The following is an 18,458-nucleotide window of genomic DNA, read 5'->3' on the forward strand; positions in this document are numbered from 1 at the left end:
ACTTGAACAGCCCTAATAAGCTAAATAGCATCCGTCACAAAAGTTCACAATATCAGAAATGGACAGACAATCCTGAAGTCTTCCAGAGAGGACACAAAAGAATGGGAACCAGATAGCATTGAATTTCTAAACACCAACAGATATTATTTTAATATTTATATAACTTAAAAACGTGAAGCACTCTATTGTAATGGTAACTTAAAATCACAACAAAGAAAATTTGTAGTTCTTAGTCTTATATGCATTTAGGATTTTTAACTTCTCAGCTTTGAGAACACTAATCTTTTGTTGCCTTTTTAAAAAAAATAACTGGCAGTGGGTGGGGGGAGAAATCATGTCTTAGACTAGATTAACAACTGAGCCATTAACCTGAGTTTTTGCAGAAGATAATGTTAAAGAACAATCTACTACAATCCTAGAAATTTGGAAGTATTTATATGAGAATTTTTGAATGTTAAAATATTAAAGTTTGTGAATATTTAGAAAGACTACTGTAATGAATGAAACATTCTAAATGTAACTAGGAAATTCAATTAAACATTTTAAAGCACTTTTTATGGTATATATTGTACTTGACTCTGAACTACATGCTGTTCTTACCCTCTAAGAGCGCAAAGGAGAATGGTGAGAGAAACAAACAAATTCCTGTAATACAATATAAAATGAAACTTACCATACAAGTAGTAAGAATAAAAGTCTGTGAAAGGTCAGAGAAAAGAGCAACTAATTTTCTTCTATGTATTGGGGTAGAACAGTAAAAATAATTATTGCAAACATTGAATTTTTCAAAACATGTTATATATAATTGTTCACTAGTATCATTAATAATGCTAAATTAGAAATATTTCTCAGTGTTGCCATAAGCAAATAATTAAACATACTGCTAGGGTTAGATATGTTACTATGATAATAATAGTATTTTCAGTTAAAAAACTATACACCCAAACTTTCTTCAGAAACAAATTATATAAATTAGTTCTAAACTTGCACTACTCTGAACTGAATGTACTTACATATAAATGAATAAAGCTCTAACTTATCTTAGTTTTTCAATTTAAAAATGCAAGAATATTTTAAATCTAAGCTATATATAGGAATTTTACTATAGATCAAAATTATTTAAGAAATGTCCATCTATGTCTTACAAAGGGATTTCATTATTGATTCATAGTTACTAAGAAAAATATTTTTTCATAAGGGCTTCATTTTATAAGGTATTTTGAATCCCAAGAACAACGTTATGATGAAACTCTGTTGTCTCCTTCAAAAATAGGTATTTTTTTCACACGAAAAGGACTTTGGTGATTTTCTTATGAACCTCAAAACCCTTTTTTATAAATAATAGTTTCCTATTTGTAATCGTTTTGTTTATCCTGATAGATTGAAGTCTAGTGAAAATGGTGTTTGATGATGAACATTTTGTTAGCTGTGTTAATGAAGGCCTACTATGCTGCACCTGCCAGGCATTTCAGAAGGTCCTGACTTCTTTTCAGCTATGTTATATATCATATTATTTAGCTATATTTTGAAAAACTTAATTGTCTGTATTCCTCTTAAACTTGAACTCCAACAGAGCAATGATTATTTCTATCTTGTTTTCCATGGCATCCCATCGCTGAATCCAGATCAAAGAGTAGATTCTCAATACAAAGATGTTGAGCAAATAACAGAAACCAATTACAGAGAGTTATGTTCCTATTTCAGAGATGAGAATGAGTGGCTTTTTAAAATTTTTAACATTTTAATTATTTAGCTAGGTTCGTTTGTTCTGATGTCTCTTACTTACAAAGCCATCTATTAAATGCTTTCCTGTTTTGTTTTGTTTTTTACCACTATGTCTTAGTTCGCCAGGCTGCTATGACAAATGCCACTGTGATTTAATTTAAATAATGGGGATTTATTGTCTGGTTTTTTTTTTTGCTTTTTTTAAAAGATGTATTTATTTATTTCTAATTTCTACCCGTTCCCTCCACCCCCATACTGTCTGCTCTCTGTAGCCATTCGCTGTGCATTCTTCTGTATCTGCTTGTATTTACACAGCACCAGGAACCGATCCTAGGACCTTCCAGAGTGCAAGAGAGGTGCTCAATCTCTTGAACCACCTCAGCTCCCTGGTCTGCTGCATCTGTTATTGTCTTTCCTGTGTCTCTTTTTGTTGCATCATCTTGCTGAGCCAGCTTTCCCCTCGGGCCAGCTTGCCACATAGCCGGCTCACTGAGCAGGACAGCTTGCTTTCACCAGGGGGCCTGGGAAATGAAACCTGGACCTCCTGAATGGCGGTCAGAAGCCCAATCACTTGAGCCACATCCACTCCCCTGGCTCACAAAATCAAGATATAGGCATGGCTGGCTTTCTCAAGTCTGTAGTGTTCTGGTGCTGGTAATCCTTGGAGTTCCTTGGCTTGTATCTCCCCTCTTTTCTCTTCCCAGTTTTCTCTAACTTCTGGCTGCTTCCAGTGGCTTTCTCCAACTTCTAACTTCTTCTTTCTTCTCTTCAGAAGGTCTCCATTAATAAGGTGTTCAGTCAGACCTTAACTAAAAATGACATCTTCAAGAAGTTCTATTAATAATGGGTTCACACCCATGGGAATATGAATTAAGATTCTATATTGGTTACCACACACAGGTAGATAATGAACTGATCAGGTCAATACATTTGGTCCATTTGAGCTATATTCCCCATTTAAAAATATTAAATTGGCATTTTGGATTATCTACTTTAGTCATTTAGGAGATTTTATAGTGAGAAAGCATTCCTAAGTCTTCTAAACTTTGCTGCACTGACAACTTTTTCAACTCCTTCAATATTTATCTAAAAAGATAAAGTCAGCCTTATACTTTGGAGAATTGTAATTATAGAAAACATGGAGTTTCTAACCCAGATTTTCTTTAATCAGTGGATAGCCAACGATACTCATAGAGTAAATTAAGACCCCTAGTGTATACATTTTGTTTTATTCCACATTCCAGTTTTGGAGCCTAATTAGTGCTGTCTGTGACCATGCTGCAGATATATGAAAAATATCTAAATTGTCCAGAAATGGATAGCATGATGGTTTATTCTCTGGAATCAGTGGAACAACGTGCAAGAGAATGAATATTAACATTTCCTACACAAATACTGGTAAATAAATTAAATATTCTATGCCTGATCAGAAAATAACTAATTATTAAATCCATATTTCTTAAATCATTTGTCCATGAGCAGGGTTTTTTAAAAAGGTATTTATGTACCTGTTATATGCAGTACCGAGCACTGTGCCAGGTTCTGAGATTACAAAATAAAATGAAATTTGTTCCATGTCCTTAGAGAGCTTGTACTTTAGGAGTAGACATGTAAATGATTTAAAGATTGTAGTGCAACATACAGAGAAGTGTGAAGAGCATGGAGGATATAGAGCAGAAGTATATTGGATAATCAAGTGAAAGTCTCTGTAGGTGGCAGTTTCACTCATTTAACAGATATGTATTGAATGACTACTATATGACAGATACAGTTCCAGCACTGGGGATAAGGAATAAAGAATTTGACCAAAGTCCTTCTATCATGGAACTGACATTATGGAGTAGGGGAGACAGTAAATAATTAAATATGTAAGATGTCACGTGATGAGTACAAAGAAGAAATAGTGAGGCAGGGTATAGGGACAAAAAAGTGGTAGGGTGATTGATGCTATTTTAGATGAGGGAGTCAGGGAAGCTGTCTCAGAAGTAAGGACTTTTGGCAGAAACCTGAAAGAAATAAAGATGCAAGCCATGAGGAAGATGATCCAGGCAGAATAATAAGCAGAGGAAGCTGGCATGTACAGAAAGAGTAAAGCAGCCAGTAAGAGACGGGGTCAGAGATAGCAAGGAATCATGTCAAATAGAGTCTTGAAGGCCTCACATATTTTATTAAAGAATGGAATGGGACTGCATGACAATATAAGATGCTATGGTTTTATTGTGTATGACAAGAGTGAAGGATGCACTGAAGGAAAGGCAAGAAATGAGTCTAAATGGTAGGCAGGAGCCATGGGGGAAAAAAACCCACAAACTTCTGTTCTAATTTTATCCTATTAGCTAATGGGAACAATTGAAGGACTGAAAGCAAGACATTGACATCACATTTTAAGTTAGAAAGATCACTCTGACATCAGCATTGGTGGGAAGCTATTGAAATAACCCAGGTAAGAAATTTTGGGAGCCCAAAATAAGGGAAAACCTGTGAGAAGAGAAAGCAGGGGTAGACTGAAAGATACCACAGAAGTAGAATCTACAGGACTTGGAGACTGCCTTATCAAGGGAGGTATGCTACCAAGAATTGTTTAGAATAATGCTCAGGTTTCTGTATTGGGCAACCTATTAGATGGTAAACTCTTTTCCAAGGAAAATAAAGACAGAGAAGCAAATAGGGAGTATAGGGGTGAAGTGGAGAATATTGTGAATTTTGTTTTAGAAATAAAACTAATACCTATAGTTTGGATGTCCATGAGAAATCTAATTGGAAATGTCCGTATGTAGTTAGAAAGAGAATTCTAGACTAGAAATAAAAGATTTGGAAGTTACTTGCATATGAGTAATAGTTGAAGCCATGGCTATGAATGAGGTCAACCAGGCAACATGTAGTCCAGTTGCCCTAAACACTGGACACGTATTAAAAGTTCTGGAGACCAGCTGAATTCAAATCTATATGGAATGAGACCCAGATGTCAGTAATTTTTAAAGATTCCTAATGATTCTAATGTGTAGCCAGGAATGAGAACTACTTATATATAGTAAGTGAAAAGAGTAGAAAGCAACAAGAAACATTCTAAAAAATCTAAGAAGCATCATAGGAAACGTTCCCGCTCTCGATCGGGGTCTGATTTAGATGATGACAGCCATTTGAAGAAAAAAAGACAGCGATCAGAATCCCATTCTGCTTCAGAACATTCTTCTAGTGCAGAGTCTGAAAGAAGTTAAAAGAAGTCAAAAAAGCATAAGAAGAAAAGCAAGAAGAGGAGACATAAATCTGATTCTCCAGAGTCAGACGTGGAGCGAGAGAATGTTAAGAAAGAAAACGACTGGGAAAATGAAAAAGAACCAGACAAAGATCAGAATCAAAACACAAACCACCTAAGAAAAAGACTGGAAAGGATTCTGGTAATTGGGATACTTCTGGCAGTGAACTGAGTGAAGGAGAACTAGAGAAACACAGAAGGACCCTTTTGGACCAACTGGATGATGATCAATAAATTATACCAAATATATGCTTACAGTGTGATTTAAAGTCTAATTCAGACCAGGGACTCTATTTTAAGTTCAACTGAAGTAACACTGGGTTTAAATTATATCACAGGAAAAAAAAAAAGTGCATTTAAGTATTGTTATTGTGGACTTGACTTTATAAAAGCAAAGAAAATTGAAAATAACCTTTTTTTTTTTTCAGATTTCTCTCCCCTTGCCCCCCTCCCCACCCTGCTTGTCTGTTCTCTGTGTCTATATGCTGCATCTTCTTTGTCCACTTCTGTTGTTGTCAGCGGCACAGGAATCTGTGTTTCTTTTTGTTGCATCATCTTGTGTCAGTGCTCCGTGTGTGCAGAGCCATTCCTGGGCAGCTGCACTTTCTTGCGCGCTGGGTGGCTCTCCTTATGGGGCGCGCTCCTTGCGCATGGGGCTCCCCTATGTGGGGGACACCCCTGCGTGGCACGGCACTCCTTGCGTGCATCAGCATTGCCATGGGCCAGCTCCACACAGGTCAAGGAGGCCTGGGGTTTGAACGCGGACCTCCCATGTGGTAGACGGACGCCCTAGTCTGCCACCCGAAAATAACTTTTGATTCTGTATCAAGAATCATATTTTCATACAGTCATAACTGTCTTTCTGTGACCCTTTCAGAGGGCACTGCAGGAGGGATTAAAGGTGGCAATTTACTGATTAAAAAAATAATAATAAGGGATTCCAAGAAACATAGTGTGTTGAGGGTCAAAGTCAAAGATATGCCATGAAAGAGAATTTTTTAATGTGTCCAAAAAAACAGGAAAACTGGGAGACATGCAGTGTTTCAAAGTCTGGAAAGTTCTGAGAATGAGGGAGTGGTCAGGAACAGCAAATGTAGAGTGCTAAAATAAGATAATAAAAGAAAAATAGCCTTTGCATTTTTCAATTTCAGTGATGTGGGGGCAGAAGTTACATAGATGTTGGCTGAGGAACTCATGGGCAAGGAGGAAGTACAGATAAGGAGTATTTCAAGAAGCTTAATTGTGAAATTAAAATAAGTGTGAAAATTGAGAACACTGCTTAATTGTGAAATTAAAATAAGTGTGAAAATTGAGAACACTGCTTTTTGAAAGACACTATTAAGAATTGAAAAGACAAACACAGGGAAGGAGACGTGTCCCAACATAGGGGAGCCCCACAGGCAAGGAGTGCGCCCTGTAAGGAGAGCTGCCCAGCACAAAAGAAGTGCAGCCTGCCCAGGAATGGCGCCGCACACACGGAGAGCTGACACAAAAAGATGACACACACACAAAAAAACACAGATCCCTGGGCCACTGACAGCAACAGAAGCAGACAAAGAAAGAACATGCAACAAACGCAGCAAATGGACACAGAGAACAGACAACTGGGGCAGGGGGCCGGGGAGGCGGGGGAGGAAGGGGAGAGAAATAAATAAAATAAATCTTAAAAAAAAAAGAAAAGACACAGACTGAGAGAAAATATTTGCAAACCATATATACACTAAGAGACTAGTATCCAAAATATATAAAGAATGAGTACTCATGACTCAATAATAAAACAATCCAAATAAATATAGGCAAAAGATTTGGACAGATATTTCACTCTTTCGTGAAGAAATATGGATGGAAAAAAGCATATGAAAATGTTTAATATCATTAGTCATTAGGGTGATGCATATTAAAACGAGATACAATACATATCTATTAGAATGGCTAAAAATATCCGCCAATACTAAATGATCGTATGTTATTGGTGGGAATGCAAAATGGTAAGAACTACTTTGAATAACAATTTGGCAATTTCTTATAAAGATAAATATACACATACAATATGAGAAATGAAGACATGTTCTCATGCAAAAAACGTACACAAATACTTCCATTAGTTTTATTCATAATATTAATAAAAGTTGTTTTCAAATTATGGAAACACTTCAAATGTTCCATACCAAGAATGGAATATTATTCAAGGAAACAAATTACTGATAATTGCAACAACATAGGTGAACCAAAAGCATTCTGTGAAGAAAAAAGCCAGACTTAGAAGTCTACACATATATAACTCTATTTATATGATCATTCTGGAAAAGGCAAGATTAAACAGACCAGTAGTTGCCTCAGGTGGGGTAAGGTAACTGAATACAATAGGCAAAAAGAGAATTTTTGGGGGTGATTGAAATGTTCTATATCTTGACTGTGGTGGTTTTTTTTACTATAAACATTTATTTAAATACTCACAGAACTTAATATTTTAAGTGTCAATTTTAGTGAATATAAATTATATATTACTGAAACCTGACTTAAAAGGAATAAAACAAAATCAATAGTGTGAAGGTTGCAAAGTAGAGGAAGATATGGAACCCAGGGAACATTTCTTAAAGATAGAAGAAAACTTGATGATGTTGATAGATGTGAGAGCCAGTGTAGGTGGAAAAGTACAGGGGAAAAATAGGGGAGAAGGAGAATTGAGAGGATGGCCCCGAAAGATTTTACCTTGGAAAAAACTTACAATTCAAATTTCTAAACCAAAACTGTATACCTTTAAATAACCTTAGTTTTTTAAAATATGCATGCCTTTTATTTTTACCTATTTTTTTATTTTATTTTTAAAGAAGCTTTAGATTCCACAAATGATACATCAAAACTAAGGGAGAGGTGGACTTGGCCCAGTGGTTAGGGCGTCCGCCTACCACATGGGAGGTCCGCGGTTCAAACCCCGGGCCTCCTTGACCCATGAGCAGTGCTGATGCACACAAGGAGTGCTGTGCCATGCAGGGGTGTCCCCTGTGTAGGGGAGCCCCATGCGCAAGGAGTGCACCCTGTAAGGAGAGCCGCCCAGGGCGAAAGAAAGTGCACCCTGCCTAGGAATGGTGCCGCACACATGAAGAGCTGACACAACAAGATGACGCAACAAAAAGAAACACAGATTCCCGTGCCACTGACAACAACAGAAGCGGACAAAGAAGATGCAGCAAATAGACACAGAGAACAGACAACCGGGGTGGGTGGGGGGGGGAGGGGAGAGAAAAATAAATCTTTAAAAACAAAACAAAAAAACCAAAAAACTAAGGGAGATTTCCATATACCCTATCCCCCATTGTTTTGTTTTATTTCCAGAACATTTTCTGAAAAGAACAATCATGAAAGCCATCCCAGAATTATGAGCTCACTTTGTAGTGTCTCCATTAGCTATAGTCTCCTTCCCAAACTAGATACACCTTCCATTTCAATCACTGGAGAACCAATATTTAAAAAGGTAAAAAAATAAAAATTAACAGTCCACTCACAGGCTATCATCCCAACAAAATTGTTTTCTTTTTGGTATTCTCTTCCTAATACTTACAACCTATACACTACCTTAAAAGACATTAGTAAAAGAGATTAAGTAATTCAGAATACAATCATTAATTAGTTAATTTTCTTTTCTTAGGCTTTATGAAAAATATAGACATCCATTTTGATAGGTTATAACTTTGAAGTGGAGGGAGCCATCCCATATGCCTTAGATTAGACTTTACTTAGGGGTTTATTTGAACCTTTTCTAGAAAGCAATCATCAAAGGTTAGTCAGAAGTCCATGTCTTACATAATTACATTCCAGACCTGCTGTTTAGGATTATTCCATGAAATGAGAATCATTACGTACCTTAGAACAGTATAATAGGCCAAAAAAAAATAAAAAGAATCCTGCATCTGATCAACACTCTAGGTCTATTAGTAAATACCAATTTATAGGAAATAATGAGACAGAGAAACTTGTCAAATGACACCATGGGGATTGCAATCAGTAAAATATAGACTGAATAAGGACAAAAACCCCTGATCTCTTCAAAAAACAAACAACACAAAAAGAGAAATGGAAATGAAATATAGAGCTACCATATGGCCCAACAACTCTATTGCTAGGTATGTAACACAAAAACTTGTACACAATTGTTTTTGTTTCTTAGGCTGCTGAAATATACCAGAAATGAGTTAGCTTTTTACAGTGGGGGTTAATTTGCTTGCAAGCTTACAGTTTTGAGGCCATTAAAATGTCCAAATCAAGGCATCATCAGGTGAGGCTTTTTCCCAGAAGACTGGGTGCCAGCAATCCTGGATTCTTCTATTATATGGCAAGGCACATGGCAGCATCTGCTGGTCTTTCCCTTCTGTTCCAGGTTTGTTGCTTCAGCTTCTGGTTTCCTGTTTTCCTCTCTGCTCCTAAGACTCTCTCTGCTTCTGTGTGTTTCTCTCCATATTCATCCCATTTATAAAGGACTCCAGTAAGAGGACTAAGACCTATCCTGAGTCATGCCTTACTGAACTAACCTAATCAAAAGACCCTTAACTGAATTAACCTAATAAAAAGTTCCCACCTACAATATGTTTACACCCAGAAGAATGGATTAGCTTTAATAACATCATTTTCTGGGGTCCATCCAGCTTCAAACAGTCACACTCTACCCTCTGGACCAAAAAAGACATTTTCTTTCCATATGCAAATATACTCATTCTATCACAATATCCCACAGTCTTAAATCATTTCAGTAACAATATTAAGTACAAAGTCTTATCAGTATTGGTCATAGAGTAGTGTGTCCTGGGACACAATTCTCCTCAGGCTGTGGACTGGTGAAACTAAGGACGAGTTATCCGCTCCCAATAAATAAAGGAGGAACAGTCATAGGATAAATGTTCCTATTGCCATGGGGAGAAATTGAGGGGAAAGGGGGACCACAGATTTCAAAACTGCAGGGAATAATCCATTAGATTTCAGAGTCTGAGAGTCAATTATGGAATGATGTCTTGCCTTCAGGAGCAGCAGGGTTTGCATAGCAGCCCCGTTCTCCCCCCAAACACTCGGGTGAGGGCTCCAACATCTCCAAGCATGGGGTAACAGCTGTGCACTTGGGCTTCACTAACTCCCTTCAATCCCAGAGGGAATGTGCTCCACCCTCTCTGAAGACTGGGACAGCAGCACTCTTCCTGAACAATGGGGCAAAAGGCGGGCCCTCTTCAAGTGTCGGGGCCCTTTCCACACGTGGGTGGGCTCACTCTCTTGACCTCAGATATCTTCAGTCTAGACCTCAGCTTCCATGGTTCTGCCTCTGAAATAACTTTTCCTTCAGTCTGTCCTTTTTCTGTCCCTTTTAGTTCGGGCTCCAGTGGTTCCATTCATACAGATTTTGGAAAAAAACTGGGCTGATTTCATTTAGCACACAGGGGTCACAATTGTTAGACAATAGGAGTTTCCACAAATCCTTTCTGGATAACTGCATTTACAATCGTGACTTGCTGCAAAATGACTAACTAGTTCCATTTCAGTTAAGTCCTCACATCGGGCACTATTCTCTGGGACCTCATTTTCCAGAAGCTCAGAATTTTCCAAACCATCAATTTGTTTTCTTTGTGCCCAAGAGTTCAGTTCTCAGCTTATGTCTTTCCTCTCACCTTTTACTATAAACCGCAAGGGGATACAAGGCCACATTTTTCGCATTCATTTTGGAATTTTAGCTTGTCACTTTCAAATTCTGTCCTCCGTCTGACATCAGAACACAATTTTACCAAATTCTCTGCTACTTTAAAACAAGGGTCACCTTCCAGTTTCCAATAACACAATCATCATTTCCTTTTAAGACCTTATCAGAAGTACCTTTTAGCATCCATATTTCTACAGTCTCTTCAAAAGCAGCAACCCACTTCTGGTACAAACATGTTTTAGTTTCCTAGTCTGCTTAATAAAGCAAATACCATGAAATAGATTAGCTTTTAACAATGAGAATTTATTAACTTATAAGCTTACAGTTTTGAGAACATGAAAATGTCCAAATCGAGGCATCATCAAGATGATGCACTCTTCCTAAAGACCAGCTGCCAGCAATCCTGGACTCCTCTGCCATGTGGCAAGGTACATGGTGGTGTCCACTTGTCTCTCCTCTATCTTCTGGGTTTTACTGCTTTCAGCTTCTTGCTTCCATGGCTTTCTCTCTGTATTCATACCATTTATAAATGGTTCTATAAGAGGATTAAGACCCATCCTGGGAAGTGGACTTGGCCCAGTGGTTAGGGCGTCCATTTACCACATGGGAGGTCCACGGTTCAAACCCTAGGCCTCCTTGATCCGTGTGGAGCTGGCCCACATGCAGTGCTGATGCACGCAAGGAGTGCCGTGCCACACAGGGGTGAACCCGCATAGGGGAGCCCCAAGCGCAAGGAGTGCACCCCATAAGGAGAGCCGCCCAGCGCGAAAGAAAGTTCAGCCTGCCCAGGAATGGCGCCACACACACAGAGAGCTGATGCAGCAAGATGACGCAACAAAAAGAAACACAGATTCCCGTGCCACTGACAACAACAGAAGCAGACAAAGAAGAACATGCAGCAAATAGACACAGAGAACAGACAAACTGGGCGGGGGGCGGGGGAAGGGGAGAGAAATTAAAAAAAAAAAAGACCCATCCTGAATGACATGGGTCACATCTTGACTGAAGTTACCTCATCAAAATTTCCTATTTACAACGGGACCACACCCATAGGAATGGAATAACTTTAACATGCTTTTCTGGAGTACATAAAGTTTCAAATCACAAGCTAGAAAGATATCTCTCATTTTACTCAGAAAGTAGAATGCAAGTATTTCTCAATATTAACATAATTTATTATGCAAATTCCTAAATAATTTATAGTTTTTTGCATTGAAGTCACAAAGTCTGCTAGCAATGTAAAACATATTCATTCAATCTACAACTAGTGAGAGTCTACTATGTGCCAGTCACTGTTAAATGCTGGGAATACAATAACAAAACAGATAAAAATTCCTGTCATTCAAATGGAGAGACAGTTGATAAACAAAATAAGGAAAACATGTATCATGTTAGATAAGGTATGAACCTATTTGTAAATAAGGACCTTTGTAGATGTGATTGAGGTATGGCCAAATGAATGAGGTGGCCCTTAATCCAATATGAATGACATCTTATAAGCAAAGGAAATTGGACATGAATGTAAAAGCCAGAGAAAGAGAGACTGCCATGTGCCAGAGGCAGGGATGCATCTACAAGCCAAGGAACCCCAAGGATACAGCAAACCAGCATTGTAACACTACAGACAATGGGAAAAATCACGACCTGCCAATACTTTGGATTTTGCACTCCTAGTGCAGTCCTGGCAAACTAAGACACCAGGGAAGGGGAGTGTGGCTCAAACAACTGAGTCCCCATTTGCCATACGGAGGACCCAGGTTCAATCCCCAGGACCTCCTGGCAAAAAAAAGAAAAAAAAGCATCCAAGACCTGTGCAGTGAGACATAGGCCTCCCATATGGTGAAGCAACACACCAAAAAGACAAAGATGCAACCAGATAGGAAAAATAAATAAAAGACAACAGGGCCTCCCTGAACAAAGGCCCTATGGCAATAATGTACTTCATACATTGTAGGAACCACGGAGAGGTGGTGGCTGTAGGATCTCTGGCTGGCCCCACCCTACCCCTCTGTGGCTTGGCAGAGGCCCAACTCATGTTCCCAGTATGGGCCTCTGGTACCAGTTCCATAGAGAGCAGAGTAATTTCGCACACATACTGAGAGCATAAGTGTCAGGCCCAATCTGTCTGGTGGTAGCCTGAGGAAACTGCTGTCTCAGAACTTGCCATCTGGGTAGAACGCAACTCAGAGAGCTCTATGAAAGAACACTGTGGGAAAGCAGTCAAGTGGCTGCCTGGGACAATATTTGCTAGCTGTAGGACAAAAAGTACAGGGCCTGGACTGTGAGGAAATGCTTTCCTATGGAAGAGGAGAGCACTACCTATCTGTGTAAATGGAAGGAATATCTAGGGCCAACAGAACATCCCCAAGACAAGACAGAAAGGACCAGGGAGGCCCCTATTCTTTGGCCTGGAGCTACTCTCTAACTCATCATCTGGATAAACTCTGAAGGGAAGCACAAGCACTTCTCCATCTGCAAAGACTGGGAAAGGTATTTTATTCTTTTTTTTTGGCTAGCTCCTAGCATTCAAAGAAATGCCATGTTATAATGCTAGCTGGTTATAAGCTTGAGGAACAGATGCCTCAGAGTAAATATTCCAGGAATAAAACACTAAGATATTAAAATGCCTAGGTTTCAACAAAAGACTACAAAACATACAAAGAAACAGGAAGTAGTGGCAAGGAAAAGGAGAACATTAAGTTATTAGAAATCATTAATGAAGAGGCTCCGACGTGGGACAGTGCAGACTTTCAAAAAATGATCCTAAATTAGCTCAATGAGCTAAAGGAAAACATGGACAAAGAACTTAACATCAGGAAAACAATAGTTGAACACAAAGAGAATATCAATAGAGACACAGGAATTATGTAAAGGAAACAGAGCTAATGACCACAAGAATAAAAATTAAAATTTCAACAGCAGAAGAAAGAATCAGAGAACTAGAAAATGAGATGATTGAAATCATACAGTCTAAGGAACAGAAAGAGGAAAGAATGAAGAAAAGTGAACAGAGCCTGAGGGTACTGTAGGATATCATCAAGTACACCGTATATGCACTGTGAGAATCCCAGAAGGAGAAGAGAAAAAGAAGCAGAGAGAATATTCAAAGAATGGCTAAAAACTTCCCAAATTTGATGAAAGACATGAATATACACATCCAAAAAGTTCAATGAATACTAAACAGGATAACTTGACATTTTATAATCAAACTGTCAAATGCCAAAGATAAAGAGAAATTTCTGGAATCACTCAATATAATACACCGCATTAACAGAATGAAAAAAAAAACCACGATAATTTAAATTGACATAGAAAAGGCATTTGACAAAATCTAGCACCCCATTGATAAAAATATTTAGAAAACTAGGAATAGAAAGAAACTTCTCAACAAGATAAAAAGCATATGTAAAAAATCCAAACCTAACATCGTACTCAACAGTGAAAGACTGAAAACATCCCCTCTAACATATGGAACAAGAAATGGATGCCCTGTGTCACCAGTTATTCAGCAAGGTACTGGAAGTTCTAGCCAGAGCAATTTGAGAAGAAATAAAAGGCATTCAAACTGGAGAGGAAGAAGTAAAGCTTTCCCTATTTGCAGACAATATGATCCTATATATAGAATGTCCTGAAAAATCCCAACAAAGCTAGTGAGCTAACAAATTAATCCAGCAAAGTGGTGGGATACAAGGTCAACATGCAAAATTCAGAAGTGCTTCTATACACTAGTAATGAATAATCTGAGGAGGAAATTATGGAAAAATTCCATTTACAATAGCAACTAAAACAATCAGCTCTCTAGGAAGAAATTTAGCCAAGGATGTAAAGTATTTATACACAGAAAACTATAAAGCACTGCTAAAAGAAATCAAAGAAGACTTAAATGAATAGGACATTCCATCCTCACAGATTTAAAGACTAAATAGTATCAAGATGTCAATTCTACCTAAAACAATTTAGAAATTCAACAAATCCTAATTACCCAATAGCCTTCTTTGCAAAGCCAATCATCAAACTTCTCTGGAAGGGCAAGGCATCCTGAATAGCCAAAATCATCTTTAAAAAAAAACAAAGCTTTTTGTTTTTGAGGATTTACACTTAATGGTTTTAAAACATTACAAAACTACAGTGATCGAGACCAATGGAATAGAACTGAGAATTCAGAAACAGACCGGCACATCAATAGCCAAATGATTTTTAACAAGGGTGCCAAGTCCATTCAATTGGAAGAACAGTCTCTTTCAATGAGAAAACTGGATATCCAAATGCAAAAGAATGAAGACGACCCCCTACTTCACACCATATACAAAAATTAACTCAAAACAGATCAAAGACCTATATATTTGAAGCAAGACTCTAAAATCAGAAGAAAACACAGGGAAACATCTTCAGGATATTATGCTAGGCAATGGTTCCTTATACCAAAAGCATAAGCAACAAAAGAAAAAATACATAAACGGGGAAGCAGATTTGGCTCATCTGATAAGAGTGTCTGCCTACCACATGGGAGGTCCAGGGTTCAAACCCATAGGCCTCCCTAACAGTGTGATGAACTGGCCCAAGCATAGTGCTGATGCACACAAGGAGTGCTGTGCCACGCAGGGGTGTCCCCCGCATAGAGGAGCCCCACGTACAAGGAGTACAGCCCATAAGGAGAGCTGCCCCACGCGAAAGAAGTGCAGCCTGCCCAAGAGTGGCATCACACACACGGACAGCTGTCACAGCAAGATGACACAACAAAAAGAAACACAGAGTCCAAGTGCCACTAACAAGAATACAATAGGAGACAGAAGAAGACACAGTGAATGGACACAGAAAGCAGACAACTGGGGGGGCAGGGGAAGGGGAGAAAAATAAATACATAATAAATCTTAAAAAAAAAATACATAAATGGAACCTCATCAAATTAAAACTATTTGGGGAAGCAGACTTGGCCCAATGGTTAGGGCATCCATCTACCACATGGGAGGTCTGTGGTTCAAACCCCGGGCCTCTCTGACCCGTGTGGAGCTGGCCCACGCGCAGTGCTGATGCGCACAAGGAGTGCCGTGCCACGCAGGGGTGTCCCTCGCATAGGAGAGCCCCACGCGCAAGGAGTGCACCCCGTAAGGAGAGCCGCCCAGTGTGAAAGAAAGTGCAGCCTGCCCAAGAATGGCGCCACATATACAGAAAGTTGACGCAGCAAGATTATGCAACAAAAAGAAACATAGATTCCCATGCCACTGACAACAACAGAAGCGGACAAAAACAAGAACAGGAAGCAAATGGGCACAGAGAATAGACAACTGGGGTGGGGGGGAAGGGGAGAAAAATAAATAAAATAAATCTTTAAAAAAAAAACTGTACATCAAAGGACTTCATTATGAAAATAAAGAGACAATCCACAGAATGAGAGAAAATATTAGGAAACCATATATCTGATAAGGGTTTAATATCCAGAAGGTATAAAGATATCATACAGGGAAACAGACTTTGGCCCAGTGGTTAGGGCATCCGTCTACCATATGGGAGGTCCGCGGTTCAAACCCCGGGCCTCCTTGACCCGTGTGGAGCTGGCTATGCGCAGTGCTGATGCGCGCAAGGAGTGCCGTGCCACGCAAGGGTGTCCCCTGCGTGGGGGAGCCCCACGCGCAAGGAGTACACCCCTGAGGAAAGCCGCCCAGCGTGAAAAGAAAGAGCAGCCTGCCCAGGAATGGAGCCACCCACACTTCCTGTGCCGCTGACGACAACAGAAGCGGACAAAGAAACAGAAGCGGACAAAGAAACAAGACGCAACAAATAGACACCAAGAACAGACAATCAGGGGAGGGGGGGAAATTAAATAAATAAATCTTTAAAAAAAAAAAAGATATCCTACAACTCAACAACAAAAAGACAAACAACCCAATTAAAAAAAGGACTTTTAAATAAACGTTTGTCCAAAGAAGATATACAAATGTCCAAAAAGCCTATAAAAAGACCCTAAAAATCATTAGCCACCAGAGAAATGCAAATCAACACCATGATGAGACACCATTTCATATCAACTAGAATAACTGCTATTAAAAAAACAAAAATTAGTAAGTGTTGGAGAGGATGTGAAGAAACCAGAATACTTGTTCAATATTGGTGGGAATATAAAATTGTGCAGTTGCTGTGGAAGAGAGTTTGGCAGTTCTTCAGAAAGCTAAATATATAATTACCATATAACCCCACAATCCCACCTCCTAGTATATTCCAAAACAAAAACTGAAAGCAGGGACTCATCCAAATAGTGCACACTGGTGCTCAAAGTAGCATTATTCACAATTGCCAAGATGGAAGCAACCCAAGTGTCCATCAGCAAATAAGCAAAATGTGGTATATACAAACAATAGAATATAATGCAGTGGTTAAAGGAACAAAGTTCTGAAATAGGTAACAACATGGATGAACCATGAAGACATCATGCTGAGTGAAATAAGCCAGGCACAAAAGGACAAATATTGGGTGATCACACTGATATGAAATAATTAGAATAAGAAAATTCAGTCACAAACTAGAATACATATTACCAGGGGCCAGGGAATGGGTAGGGAATGGGGAATTAAGGCTTAACTGGTATTGAATTTCTCTTTGGGGGGGTAATGGAAAAGTTTTGTAATGGATGATGTTAATGGTAGCACAACACTGTGACTATAATTAACACTACTGAATTACCTTTCTGAATGTAGGGAAAAGGAGAAATTTTAGGTAATATATATATTACTAAAATAAATTTTTTTTTAAGATAACCCAATAAAAAATGGGCAAAAGAAAAAAGAATTCTGAAAGCTGTTAAGAAAGAAGTAACATGTTGCACACAAAGGAGACTCAATAAGATTAACTGCAGATTTCTCATCGTAAACCATGAAGGCAATAAGGTAGTGGGAATATATATTCAAAGTACTGAAAGCAAAATACTGCCAACTAAGAATTCTATACAGCAGAAGTGACTTTCAAAATGAGAAAGTTTAAGACATTTCTAGATAAACAAAAGCTGAGGGACTTTGTCACTAGACAAGCGATACAAAGGATGCTAAATGAGTTCTGCAGATTGAAAGGAAAGGACACTAAATAACTGACTGAAGCCACATGAATAAAACTCTGCAGTAAAGGTAATGACAGAGATAATTATAAACACCAGTAGAACTGTATTTTTGATTTGTAACTCCACTTTTTACTTCCTATAGGATCTAAGAGGCAAATGCATAAAATATAATGATAAATCAATGGTTTGGGAATTAAAATGATAAATAACTTGTGACAAGTACTAAATAAAGGTGGGAAGACAGAGGAGTAAAGACAGATAGCCTATGTACGCTATTGAAGTTAAAATAGTATTAAAACAAACAAGACTGTAATAGATTTAGGATGTTAAATTTATGCCCCTGGTAACCACAAAGAAAATATCAGAGAATATACAAACTCACAGGGAAAGAAAGTAGAATACAGGTTACCAGGGGTGGACAGAATGGGCAATGGGGAGTTAATGTACAATGAGTGTAGGTTTCTCTGTGAGATGAAATGAAAGTTCTAGTAATGGATGGCTGTGAGGGTACTGCCACAAATTGTGAACATGATTAATCCCACTGAAAGGTATGCTTGGGAGGGGTTAAGATGGTAAGATTTAAGTGGTATATATGCTTCCACAGAAAAAAAAGAAAAGGAAAGGAAAGAAAATAGGAAAACTAAAGATATAACGACAATTAAATATAATACCTAATATTGGATGAGTTCTAAGAATGGGGATGCAAGGCTCAAAAGAACATTACTGGGCATGTGAAAATTTGGAATACA

Source organism: Dasypus novemcinctus, chromosome 14, assembly GCF_030445035.2.
Source record: "Dasypus novemcinctus isolate mDasNov1 chromosome 14, mDasNov1.1.hap2, whole genome shotgun sequence".
Taxonomy (NCBI): Eukaryota; Metazoa; Chordata; class Mammalia; order Cingulata; family Dasypodidae; genus Dasypus; species Dasypus novemcinctus.